Below are 17,393 nucleotides of genomic sequence, written 5' to 3'. Positions count from 1 at the left end.
GAATTCAATATTTAACTAATTGAGGAGGTAGCAGAAGCTGCAGAGGATCATGGGATAGTCGGCAAATACAGGCTTTGCCACCAGGCTGACTGCGAATTTTGCAAGTTTGGGACTCTTCACTGAAGTTTTTGCTTAGGAAAGGTAATTCCGATCTCCTCCAAAGAAACGTGATTCAAGAAGGAAGGGAGGAGGGGCTGACGGAAATGTTTTTGATAAAACGCTTGAGTATCTGAAAATGCTTTTGATAGACTGTCCCATATTATGCCCTTTTATAACTTGAACTGTTAATATTTATGGTAAACTTTTATGTTCAGTCTGCTCTGACACGTTTTCTGGATTCTCAAAGATGGGTCCACCAGTTTTTAATTCACAGAGCTCAACATTCAGTGTTTTTGGCTTAAGGCAAATCCATAGACCATATAAACCACCATTTTCTCATCTTAAATTCGGACATTAGTATTAGACAGTATATGGAAAGTGCAACACTTTCGGTTGATTGTAACTAGTGGTAGCCCTCTTACTGTTTTTCCTAAAAGCTGTTTATTCATTCAGCACATTGTTTGAGCACCCACCATATGCCATAAGCAACTCTTAAGGTTGTGGATGTGGAGAGCGTGATCCCATAATTAGTAGCACTTGCTTTCTAGAGGTGGAGAAAAGTAAATATAGAAGCCCATAAATAGAATGATATAATTACAGAAGGTTTATGATAAGAACCTCTAAAAAATAATCAGTGAAAGAATAATTTAGTGCTCTTCTCTAAAGAAATGAGACAGCTGGAATTTTGAGGAGTGGAAAGTGGTCAGCAAAGATCAGAGGGACCACCAAGTGCACAGGTCTGGAGATGGGAGTGAGCTTCACTGTTCTGAGTCCAAGCAAAGCAAAAACGTAAGACCCAGGGGAGTGGCTGAACTCAGGGAAGTGTGCTGGGGCTGCAGTCCAAGGTTTGCTGAGGAGGTGGATTTATTCTACATAGAATCGTTACTTAGGAGTTTTTAGCTGGGAAATGGTTTGATGCAATGTTGAACTGAATGTTGTTTAAAGATGCCTTTGGTACCAATGTGGAGAATGGATTAGAGCGAGGCATGTCCAAAGGTATTGAGGAGGCAACTTGTAAGCAAGTACAGATGAAGGATGTTGATGACTTGTGCTCAAGCAGTAGTCCTGGTCGGAAACCTTTGAGAATCATTGGAGGTTGAACCCACAGGACTCCCTGCTGGATTGGGCGTGTCACTGTGAAGGAGCAGCAGCCTCTGATACTTTGTTTACCCATGGTTTTCTGTATTAATTTTCTTTTTTTAAAATTTTTATTAGAGTATACTTCATTTACAATGTTGCATTAATTTCTGCTATATAATTTTCTTTTTTAATATAATTTTCTTTTTCTTTCTTTTTCACTTACCTCTCTGTTTATGTTGAAACTGTCACCTAACTGCTTAGCATTTTTGCAATTGACTAAGTGGCTCTCAGAAACATACCTGTTTTCAGGCTCATTCTGGGGAACAAGACACGTTTTCCTATGTTGCTTTTGTGTGTGTGTGTACTCCATTGCTTCAGTCGTGTCCAAACTCTTTGTGACCCTATTGACTGTAGCCCACCAGGCTCCTCTGTCCGTGGGATTCTCCAGGCAGGAATTCTTCAGGAGTGGGTTGCCATGCCTCCGCCAGGAGATCTTCCCAATCTCTTAGGTCTCCTGCATTGGCAGGTGGGTCCTTTACCACTAACTCCACCTGGGATGTTGCTGTTAATCCTCCTTAATCCTGCCAAAAGTATCTGTCTATGCTCTCCCCGCTCCTCTTCTCTCCCTGGGATGTGGCCAGCATGGGAAAGGGGTAGGAGCCCATCGCCTGCACCAGTTTCCCTCTCCCCAGCTCTCTCCCTTTTTGTCATTGCCCGCTCTGGTACTTCCCAGTTGCCCATAAAAGACTTTTATCTCTAGTCTGTGTGGCAAGAAAAGGGCTTCCTGTATTCAGTCCCCATTCTGTGGTATGAATTCTACACTCTGGAACCTGTAAAGTTGTGATACTGATATTCAAACCAGGCTTTAGAAATTCCAGCAAAACTCCGTAATTTTATCCCTAAAGTCCCTAGTTTTTGCATGTTAAAAGCATCTTGGCATTCAGCTTATTACCTCTGCTATAGTTAAACATAATCCATTCAGAAATTTATTAAATGGCTTTATTGTAGGCTTTATGTGACCTTCTCTGAGGCAGCTAAACGGTTAGGAAGTGTAATGGGTTCAAGGAGCCTGGAGTGGCAGAGACAACCGTGCAATAAGCCCAGTGTCATCATCCCACTTCAGTCGAGGCTCAGCAACACTAAGTGAAGTCGCTCAGTCGTGTCCAACTCTTTGAGACCCCATGGACTGTAGCCTACCAGGCTTCTCCGTCCATGGGATTTTCCAGGCAAGAGTACTGGAGTGGGTTGCCATTTCCTTCTCCAGGGGATCTTCCCGACCCAGGGATCGAACCCAGGTCTCCCACATTGCAAGCAGACGCTTTACCCTCTGAGCCACCAGGGAAGCTCATCCCACGAAGTAAGATTAAATAAGCTTAAGGTGAAGTATCAAGTGCCTCAGGCCAGGACTCAGTTCTTCACTAAGAGGTTGCACTGTGTGGGATTTAAAGGCATAAGTTAGGGAATCAAGTGACCTGAGTCTGACCCTCACTCGGTTCATCCCACTCCTCCTATCAGACACTGGGTGTTACTTCATCTCTTTAAGCCTGCTTCCCCTTTTACACTTCCTAATAATTATAATCTCCAGTTGATAAGCCATCTAGTTCACCAGGATACTAAGCTCCTCCAAGCCCATTTCCTCATCTTTAAAATGTGATTTTAACACTGAGGGTTACACATGATCATACTTGCAAAGCTGGGCATTGGTGTTTCATATATAATAAGTCAATAAATGACAGGGATGATTATTGTCTCAATTGAACAGGAGAAAAGAATAACATCTATGGTATATGGTATAAACGGTTAGGCCAATATAAGGGGTTCCTTTTTTTTTTTTTTTAATTTTATTTTATTTTTAAACCTGAAACACTATTAGTTTTGCCAAACATCAAAACGAATCCGCCACAGGTATACATACGCTCCCCATCCTGATTTCCAAGTACCATTCGGTGACTAATTCCGAGCCATTAATGATCCTTAGCCATGTTGAGTTGTTCTGTGATTGCAGATACCCATGGGCCCTCAATAATTCATGTATATAGTCATCCAGAAAATATTTAGTGAGCATCTACTATGTACAAGACATGATTCTAGCTTTGTTCTAGGCATATGGGTCAGTGAGTAAACCAAACCCAGACTATTTTAGGCCTTGGATAATAAAACTGTGAAAAGCGTATAAGATATCCAAATCAAGATTTCAAGTGGACAGCTAAATGTAGGATTCTTGTTGTTGTTCAGTTGCTGAGTAAGGTCCAACTCTTTGCAACCACATGGACTGCAGCACCCAGGCTCTTCTGTCCTCCTCTATCTCCTGGAATTTGCTCATGTTCATGTCCATTGATTAGGATTCTAGGGTTGGTCAGCGCTAAGTTGTGTCTGACTCTGACACCCAGTGGACTGTAGCCTGCCGGGTTCCTCTGTCCATGCTATACTTCTCCAGGGTTGTAGAAATATAAATTCAGGACTATTCAGAGTACAGAATATCTTGCAAAGTCAAATTGGGCATCATCTTAAACTTTAATTCTGATTTCCAAATTAAAAAATTTTTTTCTTAAAAGGATCAAGAAAGCAAGGGATCATCTCCTGTTTTTATCATTAAGTGTTTCTGGAGTGAGAGTTTGCAAAAGGAAGAAAAAAATCATTGAGAACAAGTTAAAGGAAAATCATACTTGCTTGTCTTTCTAATTTTTAATTTGGTTTGAGTGAAAAAAAAATTTAATAACCTTAGTTAATGCTTAATGAATCCTTGGACTATGATCCACTACATAAAATCATAAAACCATGAAAAAGTATTTCAAACTGTTATATGTATGTGTGTACGTTGTTTAGTAGAAAACATGATAATCTCCACAAATCTCACCACTATAAAATTGTCACCATTACACCATTGAAAGATTTTCTCACAGTTCCTTTTTAATAAGCAATATACATAATTTTTATTTGAGATTTGAGTGTTGTTATATTTTGTTTAGTATTCCATTTTTAGCTTACTGTTATATCAGAAGATTCTTTAATTTTTCAGCATTTATTTTTTTTAATAGTCTTTAGATTTTTAATAATCTTTAGAAAAAAATTTTAATGTTAATTAAATGTTTGATGGGGGCGATGTACAGTGAACTATTAGCAGTTCCTCAGCTGCTGAAAACTAAGTTTGTCTCCACTTTACAATTAATTCTATGAATGTATATGTGAATATGCATATCAGATCAGATCAGATCAGTTGCTCAGTCGTGTCTGACTCTTTGCGACCCCATGAATCGCAGCACGCCAGGCCTCCCTGTCCATCACCAACTCCTGGAGTTCACTCAGATTCACGTCCATCGAGTCAGTGATGCCATCCAGCCATCTCATCCTCTGTCATCCCCTTCTCCTCCTGCCCCCAATCCCTCCCAGCATCAGAGCCTTTTCCAATGAGTCAACTCTTCGTATGAGGTGGCCAAAGTATTGGAGTCTCAGTTTTAGCATCATTCCTTCCAAAGAAATCCCAGGGTTGATCTCCTTCAGAATGGACTGGTTGGATCTCCTTGCAGTCCAAGGGACTCTCAAGAGTCTTCTCCAACACCACAGTCCAAAAGCATCAATTCTTCAGCGCTCAGCCTTCTTCATATGTATGTATATATATAAATGTATAAGCATATACACACATATATATGTATATAACTTAATCTTATTTTCTTAGAAGAAATCCTTAAAGTGAAATAATTGTATCCAAAGGTATAAATATCTTTAATATGCATGATCCAATTATGTTTGAGAAGGATGGTATTAGTTACACATTCAACATTGAAGAAAAGAGAGTTCAATTCCCCGTTCCACATGACAGTATTTGATTATTACTTTGCTCATATATTAGACAAAATATAACAATCTTGTCTTTGCATTCTTTTTTTAATTTAAATTTTTTAATTTTAATTGGAGGCTAATTACTTTACAATATTGTATTGGCTTTGTATGAATAATGTTGAATGTGATTGTGAATTCTGATTTTTTTTAGCTTTTCTAATATCGTAGAAAGTATTCATAATTCTGTAGTCTTATTTCTAATCATTATATAATTTTCCTTACTGAATCAATTATAACTTCCCAAAAAATGTTAAATAGCAGTGGTCATAGTGGTCAATGTCTAGAAGCACAGTCTCTGCAAGGAAATCAGTGGTCCAGAACAATTACACCAGAGCAGCTCGGGAACCAATTACATAAGTTACAGAGCAGATGTTAAAAGAAGAATATAAAATTACACATGCCTATGGGTGGCTTAAATATGTTTGTCCTTTGAGAAGAGAGATATTTACTCATATTGACTTTAACCTGCAGTCATTCTTACTGATCTCAGTAGGGAATGAATGAGGTTTCCTGTATATTTCGGACTAAGTCGAAATCTTTTCATCCAAAATGAATTCAAAATTATATATTAAGATGTATATGTTGCTGCTGCCATAATTTTCAAAACCTGGTTCCTACCACAGATCAACAAAGACATTGCTAAAGTCACATATTCTTTTTTAACGATCCAAATAAACATAGCACAATCTTGTTACCAGTTTCCTTCCCAACAGCACATGTCCTTGTGATCCTTACACAAATGATTTAAGTAGATAGATGTTTATGAAGCACTTTTTCACATTAAAAGAATACATTACAAAATAGCACTTATATGACCTAAAATTTTTCTTCGTAATTTTTGGCATCCTAAAAAGATCCTGTAAATTTGATAACCATCTCTTCAAATTTGACTTTTCGTTGCATGAACAACACAGGGAGTGTGTGGTAAAAAATGTAAATGCTAGGGCTCTGCTGAGACACACATAAATATAGATTTGTTGGAATTACTACAGCTATCTGTCAGCCTTGTGGCTTTTTGAGCCAAAATTTCCTAATTCCAAAATTATGAGCATCTGACAAAATCCGATTTATATTGCTTTGTGAAACTAGGGCCTCCGTATACACAAGGTAATAGACTGAAAAAATGGACTTGGGCAAATGAGAAGTACATCTTAATCTGTTGTTTAGAGATCATTTGAAAACGTGTCTTAGACTCATTCTGTTTTAGAGTGAGAAAAATCTGAAAGACAATGGATGAATCTTGCGATTTTAGTCTCCGAGATATTTACAATGGAAATACAGAGATGTTTTTACTTGGAGTCAGCAACCGGCCCACTTTCACTCCCCCTCTCTCTTCTCCTCTTGCTGGTTGGCAAGCCCACCCCTTCATATTCCACAGCATTCCTGTTGTTTAAGTTCTTAGAGGGAGACTTGTAACAGGACAGCCTAGCAGGCAAAGTCCAGTTAGTTACTCCTAAGTGAATTGTTCAAAGTCTCTGAACAAGTTTTCTCGTCTGTAATGGAGTGGGATAGGGAAGGGGGTGACAGAAGTACCAGATTCATTGGGTTATCATGTGAATGAACTGTATTTAAGTCAAGAGCCTGATATGATGCCCGTAAATGCGATAGTAGTTAATTAAAGATTAAGTTGACTATTCCTTACTCTTAGAATTTTCCTAGGCTAGAGGCCAACTAGAGGTTCATGCAATTAAAAGAAAACCTCAACAAACATATCTGTTGATAACATTTTACTAAAATGTTCACAGTTATAAAAACACTTTCATGTGTATGGTTTTCTCATTAATGTGAAGTATACATTTCTAATATAGGGTAGTAAGTAGAGTATATGATAGTTTTATGTGATATGTAACAACATTTTTTAATAATATGATTTTTAATTTAAAATGACCTCAAAATATAGCTGGAACACCAAACCATTGATTTCAGGGTAATAGGAAGTGTTCTTTGTAAATGCATTTAATCAAGAAAAAAATCAGATTGATTAAAAACAATTCAACATTGTATACAAACATGCCAAGATTTTGATTTTGATACATGAGTCCCTGTGACTTGGAAACCATTAACCTAAGGGAATTTGAAGGGGGTTAGAGATAGTTGTCACTGAGAGTCTCCAAAGAGAATATATAATAATTTTATATTATAGTTAAGGATTAATGTCAAATTAGGGTCCACTGGTGTTTTAAACTGTTTTATGTCTTATTCTTTTTAACTTTCTTGTTTCTTTCATTTCTGAAGCCGAATTCTTTTCCACTTCATACTGGCAACTTATAAAATAGGTATTTTCTTTCTCCCCACAGAGAAAAGATTGTATCTCCCATTACAAGTTAGTGGAGTCCAAAAGAACATAGATTGTTCTGGATAGTCTTCATATTATTATATAATCCAAGGTAGGAAAGTAAAAATGAAAAACTACAACTCATTTTCTAGATTAGGCAATAACTTGTGTAAATAATGAAGTTGGCAATGCTAAAAAAATTCTAGGCAATCCCAGACTGCAAGTTTCAATGTAGACTCTTGCCTTACTTTCACATAAATCAGTCTCCAGTATTAATACTTTGGGTTAAAGAATTCTCATTAATATATTCTTTGGATAAAATATAATCCCTAGTAATTTGGACACAATAATTCAGTCATAATCTTTATTGTTTTCTTAAAATAGTATGAAAGTGAAGTACAAATTATTTTTTAAGAAAAATTCTTTTTGCTAATGCTGAATTTTAGTTTTTCAAGACTTTGTTCTAATTCTTTTTGAATTTTTTTTCCTATTTTCACTTTCTGCAATTCAAAAACATTGTTGAAAATGTGGTTAAGATTTAGTTTGAGAATCTATTTCTTGCTGAAAGAAATACAGCTTTTAGCTTAGGTTTCCTTTTTGAAAAAGCTCAAAAGCAGATTTATTGGCAAAAATCTCCCTTTTGCCTAAGGCAAAAACAAGTGAAATTATGCCATATGAAAAAGATTATTAAATATTTATTTTGCTTTTTTGAAAAAAAAATGCATGAGCAAACATTTACAAGGTTCTTCTTTATACTGAAATTTATAAACCTTGGCAAAAGCATTTCTTGTTCTTCTCTTCCTAATAATATTTCTTTAGTATGTCTTTAGTACTCACTAAATTTCAACAGATTATTAACCAGCCCCATTTTTCCAGGTTACGTAAAGTGTGACCCTGTACACTTCACTAAAATCTCTCTTATGTCCTTGTCTTTCAATATTATTCATAATCTCAAATCTGTTCTGCAGAGGTGATATGCATATTTACACTGAGTACCTTCTAGGGGAATATGTGGCTATTGGCAGAATTTTGGTTCCTTTTATAATTTCAGTTTTTACTCATTATGGAGTAATAGAGCTAGACTTAAGGAATTTCTTAGTGAAACACTACCTGGAAAGACACATTTACTTCATAAATTGAATTGTCCCTGTTGGTATTTTCTCCTCTATTTGATATGAGTAAAGAAATTCATGTTTGAATGCCTACCATATGCCATGTAGCTCAGTTCAGTTCAGTCGCTCAGTCGTGTCTGACTTTTTGCGACCCCATGGACTGCAGCATGCCAGGCTTCCCTGTCCATCACCAACTTTTGGAGCCTGCTCAAACTCATGTAGTATCATGGGCATTTTCTGTATGTTCTCCTAATTAAAATCTCACAACAACTCAATGTTTTATGAGGCTCATCACACATGGGTTAATTTGACATATTTTCCTGAAAACTTTAAAAAATACTTTAACAAAACTGGTGGAATATAGAATATAGTCTCTTAGAATTTATTTCAAAATTAGAAACTGTGTGTATGCTGGGCATTTTTCCTGAATCATCCTGATATTGTCCAAGACTACTAATTTACAGTCACAGATGTCCAGTTCATAAATCATTTCTGTTTTGTTACTGGAGTTAGTTTAGGGAGGTGCAGAGAAAAAAAAAAAAGGATAATTTGGAAAACATTCTGCATAATCTGTGAAATTCAAAAGATGGTCTTAAGAGGTCACATGACCGTCCCTCATCTTGATCAGGATAGACCTTCTGAGGTTTGGGGCATACAGACAGAACCATGTTTGATTATTTTGCCTGAAGCAATCAAAGCAGGGAAAAGCTGGAGACAAGAGGCCTGGTTAATTTTTTTTTTTTTTCCTAAAGAATTGCTAAAGAGGCCAAATACCCAAAGCCAGGAGTGGGGCCAAAAATGAAGATGAAGACAAGCACAAAAATGGATTGAAATGGGTATAGATAGAGAAGTGTCTGAGTCGATTTCTAGCCCTTGAGTGTTACTGATACCCTCTTGTTGGCGCTTATACAAGGGATGGGCGCCAAAGTTTGTCTGAATTCTTGAAAGCTGGCCTGAGATAATGCCTCGATAATTTTAAAATGACTTTAGGATTTGTGCTGTACATCATGTATTAGCAAATTATGACTCCCAGGCCAAATCTGGCTCCTCACCTTTTTTGTGAGTAAAGTTTTATTCGAACACAATCCCATGCATTAACTGATGTTTTATGGCTGCTTTCACACTGCACATTCAAGCATATGTGACAGATGTTTTGACCACAAAGTCAAAAATATTCGCAGTAAAGTTCTTTACGTAAATGTTTGCTGACTCCTGCTGTAAATAAATCTCATAAAAGAATACCAAATGTTTTCATTTTGCTAATCTGATCATAGATATAAATAGATAGATGCACACATATGTGTTTATGTATATAATATTAAAGTGTGTGTGTATATTTGTGTGTGCATGTAGTATATGTGTGTGTGTGTGTATATATAGAGAGAGAGATAAACTTATATTTGCTAATGTCTAATGTTCTTGACATAGAACAGGTGTTTTCTACCACATTTCACTTCTAGGATCTACATAATTTTTCTGTATTTTGACAATAGCTTATAGTTTTCAAAATATGAGATCTATGTTTGGAAGCAGTCTCAATTTTTTTCATCTACTTTCAAAATAATGATTATATTGAAACATTCAAATGAGTTGTGCATGAATTTTTGATTGTCTAATATGAGTGGTTAAACTTTTACTGGTATTACATTTACTCTAATTTAGCATACTAAATTGTCTATTACATAATCGTGGATGTTACGTAGTTTATTTTCCTAGTCTCATTACCATCGCTATAACAATGTTTGCTTATATTCTTTTGGAGAATTTGTTGATATTTAAGGTCATGCAGTTGAGAAACGACTCATTATCTGTGACTTTGAGACCAAGGAAAGTTGTGCATCAAATTTAACCCATATAAGACATTCATGAACCTTATATTGACCTAAACCTGTGTAGATATCCCTCCATATGGCATATTTGATCTTGTCAAGATTCAGAGATACCCGATAGACATAGAAGACCAGATGGGAAGGAGCTATGCTGACTTGATATAATTAATCTTCTTGGGATTCAAGCATAAGAATAAAAACCATAATAAGGAGTGTGTATAGTTTGAATTATGTGAGATGTTATCTTATTAAGTAATTATGATTCTATTTTACTTCTGAATATGGTGGCGGGGTGGTACCAGATTTATGCTTCTGTCATTAACAACCAGAATCTGAACAAAATAGAAGAAAAGAAATCAGGTAAAATGTTGCCGAAGCCTGCAGTCTGAAAGAGGAGAGAAACAGAAAAGAAATCCTATGCTTGCCTTTGATTTCTATATAAAGACTTTTCTAGACAACAGTATAAGGGGGGAGCACCTTGGTTTACCTTGGTTGAGGGTACAGAGTTCAGAGTTGGTGAACCTGAAGCAGCTGTAGTTTGATGGCGAAGCATAGACAAAAAGGAAAGACACCCAGAAGTCTATAAAGGATTACCTTGAGTCTTTGGCATAATGCTGAACTTCATGTGTAGGGTGAGAATCTATGAGACCATCAAACAGAAAACATCAGTGCAAAGCTAATGGCCAGGTAGGTCTCAGTGGAAAAATTCCCAGAGCTCTCACAAACCTAGGAGACATTCAGGTTCCAACCAACTAAAGTGACACAGCCTTATTAAACAACGGAATGTTGGGTAGATACCAAAGAATCACACCATAGTAGTAGGCAACGTACTCAAAGTCCTAAATTATTCTAGACTTGCCTTAGCAAAGTTTTAAAATAAGACCCAAAGGATAAAGCTTAACTGTTGGCCAGGAAAAAAGAAAAATTCTTCACAGTTTTTACAGAAATGAAAATACAAACACTCAGTAGTATTTAAAATTATCAGAACCTGACAAAAAAGAATTACTGCACGTAGTCTGATAGAGGAAGCAGGGAAATGTGACCCATGACCTGAAGAAAAAAAAATGTCCGATAAAAACAGACACAGAAATGACAGAGATGATAGCACTTGGAGATAGTTATTATGAACATGTTAAATAATTTAAAACATAGAAGTGGAGAAATGAAAATCATCAAAGGACAACCAAATATAAATTCTAGTGAGGAAAATACAATAGCTAATATAAAAAATTCACTGAATAAGTTTAATAGCAGATTGGAAACTGCAGAAAAAAAGTTTGAAAACATAGCAGTAGTACAGAAGCTATTCATACTTAAGCACAAAGAAAAATAAAATAATGAATGGTGACCCAGTGACTTGTAGGACAAATCAAGTAGTCTAACATGCATGCAGTTGGAGTTCAGAAGGAAAGGGAGTAGTAATAGGAGTCAGGAAAAATGTTTGAAGAAATAATGGCCCAAATTTGCCCATGTTTTCTTCAAAGTTTAAACACAAAGAGCCAAGAAACTCAATGAACTGCAAGCCAGGATTAACACAAACTATACCCAGGCACACCATAACCAAATTTTATAAATGAATGATAAAGAGAAAAATCTTTGAAGAAGGAAAAGTCATGTTAAATACAGAGAAGCAAAAATAAGAATCACTGCTAACTTCTCATCAGAAGCAATTCTAACCAGAAGGCAATGAAAAACATCACTGAAGTGATGAAAGAAAAATATACAGTTAACCTAGAATTCTGCATCCAATGAAGATATTCTTTAACAGTAAAAGTAACTTTTAGACAGATGAAATCTGAGAGAATTTGTTGCCAACAGACTTGTATTTCAAAATATGTTTAAGGAGTCCAGAAATGGTATATATGGAGCAAATTAAAGACTTGAGTTTCTTGGTTTTTAAAATTCCTTGAAGATAATTGACCACTTAAAAATAGCAATAATGTATTGAGAGAATATTTAGAATATGTAGAAGTAAAACTTATGATAACAAGAGCACAAAAGATGATAGAAGAGAAATAGAAGATTTTACATTGTACAGGGTATACAATATTATTTGAAGATTAGATGGTGACAAGTGAAAGATGCTACCGTAACCCTAGGCCAACTATTCAGAAACAAAGCCAATAAGGACAGCAGCGAAAGCTGATAGGAAAGATTAATTGGATTCTCAAAGCATTTAATCCAAAAAGCAGGCAGGAAAGGAGTAAAAAGAGAACAAAGAACAGAAGTGACAAGCAGGAAACCATCAGTGAAATGATAGTGCAGCGTTGTATCATCAAATGGTCATACAGTAGAGGATCTTGCTGTGAGTCTATTTTGATGACCCAACATGTTGATTGGTACCTTTATTTTATTTTGTGACAGTTTCCCTAAGATATATTTTGTTGTAAATAAATTAATAGAATCATATAAGGGCACAATAATTGGGTAATGGAGTTTTCATTTTCTTGGAGATTAATTTTATGAAGTATGATTTCATTTTTAAAATACGAGTAACCAACTTTTACAAAACTGAAATCCCTTAAAGAATAAAAGTCTCAAAAAACTAAAATGCTTTTCCTATAAGAAAAGAAGGAAAAAATATTTAGTTGCTGACCACAGAAGATATTCTGGTGGGAACATCGTCCTCAAGTGCCTGTGTGACTTAGCCATGTCATTTAACCTTTCTGATATCTGGTATCCTTTTCTATAAAATGAGAGGAGGGTGCGTATTATCAAGGTGCTTTGGGACCAGAAATCAAATTAAGGCACAGTTAATATATCAGTAATTATCTAATATTTAAAAAAAAATGTTCCCCTGCTTTCATTATCCTTTGTGGCTTCAGGAATTAGAAGAGGAAAGTCTCATAGGATATATTTAACCCTGGTGTCATTCAGAGACTTGGCCTTTGGTACTCAGGACTCAGACTTTTGAACTTAAAAATCTTTTCTCCCTGAACTGTTTTTCATGGGATTTTCCTGTGTCCTTTTACCTCTGCGTCTGCCTCATGCTGTTGGCTTCCATATTTGACCTCCTCCCTAGATTCTGCTTGTAATCTTCCGTTCAGCCTGTTTTCTACCAAGCTAAATGCAGTGTTCTGCTAACCCAGGTCCCTTGTTCCTTCTGTCACTACAGAAATGAAGATGACATAGCCCTTGGTCCCGAAGTTTTGACTGTCACTCACCCCGCCCCACCACCCCACTCCCTAATCATTCCTGTGGGCTTGTCCTCTGCTAGGATATTAAAAAAACATATAATGCATTGATAGTCAATGGTAGGAACCTAGAGACTTAATGTTTGTTTTCTGTCTGAGAAGAAAAAAAAGGGATTCAGAAGCAAACAAGTCAGACATTGGGGTGATTAAGACAAAACAGACTTTCTGACTGGAGAACTTTTAGAATTTTCCACATGGTAATAAAGATCGTGGAAGGGTAATAAAGTGGAGGCTTCACCATTTTACAGCTTGCTATCACTTTCACTTAAGTTGTTGAGGTTCTAGCCTCTCTGTATTATTAGTATAACCACTTCCTACACTGTTTACTTCCTGAGGACCAGAATGCTGTCTCATACATCATTATATCTAAGAAGTGGTGGGGGGGTGGGGTGGGTGTTGAGACTATCTACTACCTTTGAATTTCCCTCTCTTACATCATCCCAGTGGAATTTTGGTTCCTCTGAAGGTCACTGCTGATTTACCTAAAGTTGCGCAGGTGTCAACTGGAAAGCTGGTCCAGTGGCAGTACTGTAAAGCCAACAGATGCCAGATTTTTGCAGAATTGTTTAGGCTAAAAGGGAGACAGACTTATTGAGATTCAGAGTTCATTTCCAAAAGAGATTTTTGCATTTTGTTTGTCAGATTCAATCTGTCTTAGGTGGCTTAGCTTTGAGTCTTTCTGGAGATAGATTTTAAATCAGTGAGCTAGTTCTTGCTTGGTAGATAGGAATTTGATTTTATGAAAGAATCTTTCTTGAATATTTCAGTTCAAAGCTTTCCCCTACCTCTTAGTTAGATGAGAAATGTTCGATGTGTCCATTCATGATAACAGAATCTACAGCTATTTTCTTCCCTGTTTATGTCTAGACATTGAAGTTTTCGGTTCTGGCGCTAAGTGGATCGGACAGTATATGTGTAATGATGAGAATGATTTTGCTCATGTTTTATAATGAAGGAAACTGTGTGTACCTGTGGAATATGTAACAGAAAGTACTTTGAATGTGTGGAAGTAAGAAGGACATTTCCTCCTGGTTTTGAATAATTTTAATGATCTCATGACCCATTCTTTTCACTCTTCCTTTCAATTTCCTTTCACGTTAATGAGGGGAAGCTTTTAAAGGACTAATTCAACACTGATGAAATTAAAAGAAGCAGTTAAACTTCATGAATTGAATATGTGAAAACATATTAACCATGATGTACTTTTCTTACCGAAGTGATCAGACAGACTTCTTTAAATGTGATGTACTGTGGGAGTCAGGTCCACATCACATCACAGGTCCATGCAGTTGAAACATATCAGACTGTCCACTGTCCTCTAATTGCATTTAATAGTTTCTCAAGGCTTGGTACATTAATGGAATATTTGATTGTTAAAATTGTTTTTGAAACAAATACAAGAGTGCAATATGTAGATTTGCACCTTTTCTTTAAACTCTGGGGAAAGTTTTGATGTATGCAAAGTGGTAGAGCCAAAAGCCCATTTAAAATGTATGAAGAGTTGTCATTTTACTGAGTGGTTGCTCTGTTTGTAGAATAATGAATGTGCAGAGATGTGTGTTGTAAGGTACAAGTAGGTTTGCTTGCTGGGTTCTGACTAGGACTTGAATAACAAGCTCAACAGCATGTTCACAGTGTTTAAATGCAGAATCTCCTTTGCCTGCGTTGATGTCAGAGTAATGCACCTGCTGTGACATAGCAGAGATTAAACAGAATATAGTTGGTAGGTTTGAGTTGTCTTAGAAGCCCAAGGGAACTCATTTAAATACCTAGAATCAAGCGACTGGTGACATCCTGACTGAAGTAAGGGACTTAAATTACTATGCTGAATAAAGGTGCTCTTAAGATATCACCAATATTCCAGTGTCTTACTCCTGCTGCTGCTGCTAAGTTGCTTCAGTCGTGTCCGACTCTGTGCGACCCCATAGACGGCAGCCCACCAGGCTCCCCCGTCCTTGGGATTCTCCAGGCAAGAACACTGGAGTGGGTTGCCATTTCCTTCTCCAGTGCATCAAAGTGAAAAGTGAAAGTGAAGTCGCTCAGTCATGTCCGACTCTTCGCAACCCCATGGACTGCAGCCTACCAGGCTCCTCCGTCCATGGGATTTTCCAGGCAATAGTACTGGAGTAGGGTGCCATTGCCTTCTGGAGATTGTAAAAAATGATTTTTTTTAATTTGCCCAACCACAAGATGATATTTCATCTCAGAACTGAGGCCTAGAAAGCCAGCTTGGAGAATGACAGTGTCTTCAGCTTGACAGTTTTGTTTTTTGTTTTAATTATTGTTTTTTTATTAAAGGATAATTGCTTTACAGAATTTTGTTGTTTTCTGTCAAACCTCAACATGAATCAGCCATAGATAAACATATATCCCCTCCCTTTTGAACCTCCATCCCATCTCCCTCCCCTCTAGATGGATACAGAGCCCCTGTTTGAGTTTCCTGAGCCATACAGCAAATTCCTGTTGGCTATCATTTTACATATGGTAATGTAAGTTTCCATGTTACTTTTTCCATACATCTCACCCTTTCCTCCCCTCTCCCCATGTCCATAAGTCTATTTTCTATGTCTGTTTCTCCACTGCTGCCCTGTAAGTAAATTCTTCAGTATTGTTTTTTTTTTTAACATAGAATCTTCAGTTCCTAAGAAAATATCCTAAAAATAAGTCTTTTCAAACCTGTTTGAAAAGACTAATTTAAGAAAACTGAGAAAAAGGAAATCAAAATATTAAGCAAATGGAGGTAATGTCGGCTATTTGGTGTGTCCTGAAGCTTCTCCCCTAAAAACTCTCTTTAAACACTGAAATTGTAGATATCCACATATGGAAGTTCTTTCTTCTTCTTTAGTTATCTGTTCTAGTCTTCCAGTTTCTTTCTTTCTCTCCAGCAAGCTGAACTCTATTCCTTCAAAAGACTTAGGCTACACTTCATTCGGGCTGGGCAAATATCCCTGTGTCGTTTGTTCTCTGGAACTGTGCTTTCTAAAAACTCTCCTTCTGTGTGTGATAGCACCAGGGGGCTTCTGCAAAGTCACCTGAAAGGGACCCGAAAAAGATCAACTTCCAGCTGAAGTGCTTATTGTAAGCTTGTCCTACTCAAGCCAAATTAATCATTAGAAGCGGAAAATATATGCAGAGTAATCAAAATACAACCTCAAATATATTAAAATTACATGAAAAGCAGCTGAAAGCTAAAATACCCCCATCCCACCCCAGAGGGCACAACCACAAATTTGTCCTCGAGACATTCCTGAGACAAAAGGGACCCAAATACTTCTGACAAAACATTTTGTGGAGATTCTGCTTGCCATGCATATTCTGTGTGTTTTCACAAATGGTGTGTATAAATAGCATGACAAAAGAGGGCACTATTTAGGGAAAATAATAGGCATTAATTAAAATATGGACAATAGGGAATGAAGGTTCTTCGGTTTCTAAAATTAGAGGAAGATGATTCAATAATAAATAGCTCTGCCATTATTAGTTGGCGGTCGCTGCTGTTAATTGTACCTTTTGTTACCTTTACAGTCTGTCTAAACATACTGCACTTGAAAGCTCGATATTGTTTTCCAGCTAGTCCTTTACAGATGCTGTTCTGCAGCTTATCTGGCAAAGAAGTGGGAGAAGGGGGAATCCAATCTTTTGTAGCAAAGAGCTTAATAAATAGAATACCAGAGTAATTTTTGTTATCTGTCCTACATTTGTCTTAGATAGTTTTGTTCTGTTGAGAGGTCTCTGAAAATCTCTAGTTTCTGATCATTAGACAGTTTGTAAAGGCTTGTGTGAGAGGCATACATTTTGTCAAGTAGTAAAACAGATTTGCCCTGGTCTAGAACAGGCAAAATCCCATTATCATGGGGTTATTTCAGCTCATCCCAGGCACAATCTCTAGCCCATTTCTAACGGGATTTATTGACAAGTACAATGAGATGAGGGTCTTTATCAAAGTGATCATGTATTTTAGAGG

Source organism: Bubalus kerabau, chromosome 20 (genome assembly GCF_029407905.1).
Source record: "Bubalus kerabau isolate K-KA32 ecotype Philippines breed swamp buffalo chromosome 20, PCC_UOA_SB_1v2, whole genome shotgun sequence".
NCBI classification, from domain to species: Eukaryota; Metazoa; Chordata; class Mammalia; order Artiodactyla; family Bovidae; genus Bubalus; species Bubalus kerabau.
This window is presented reverse-complemented; position numbering follows the sequence as displayed.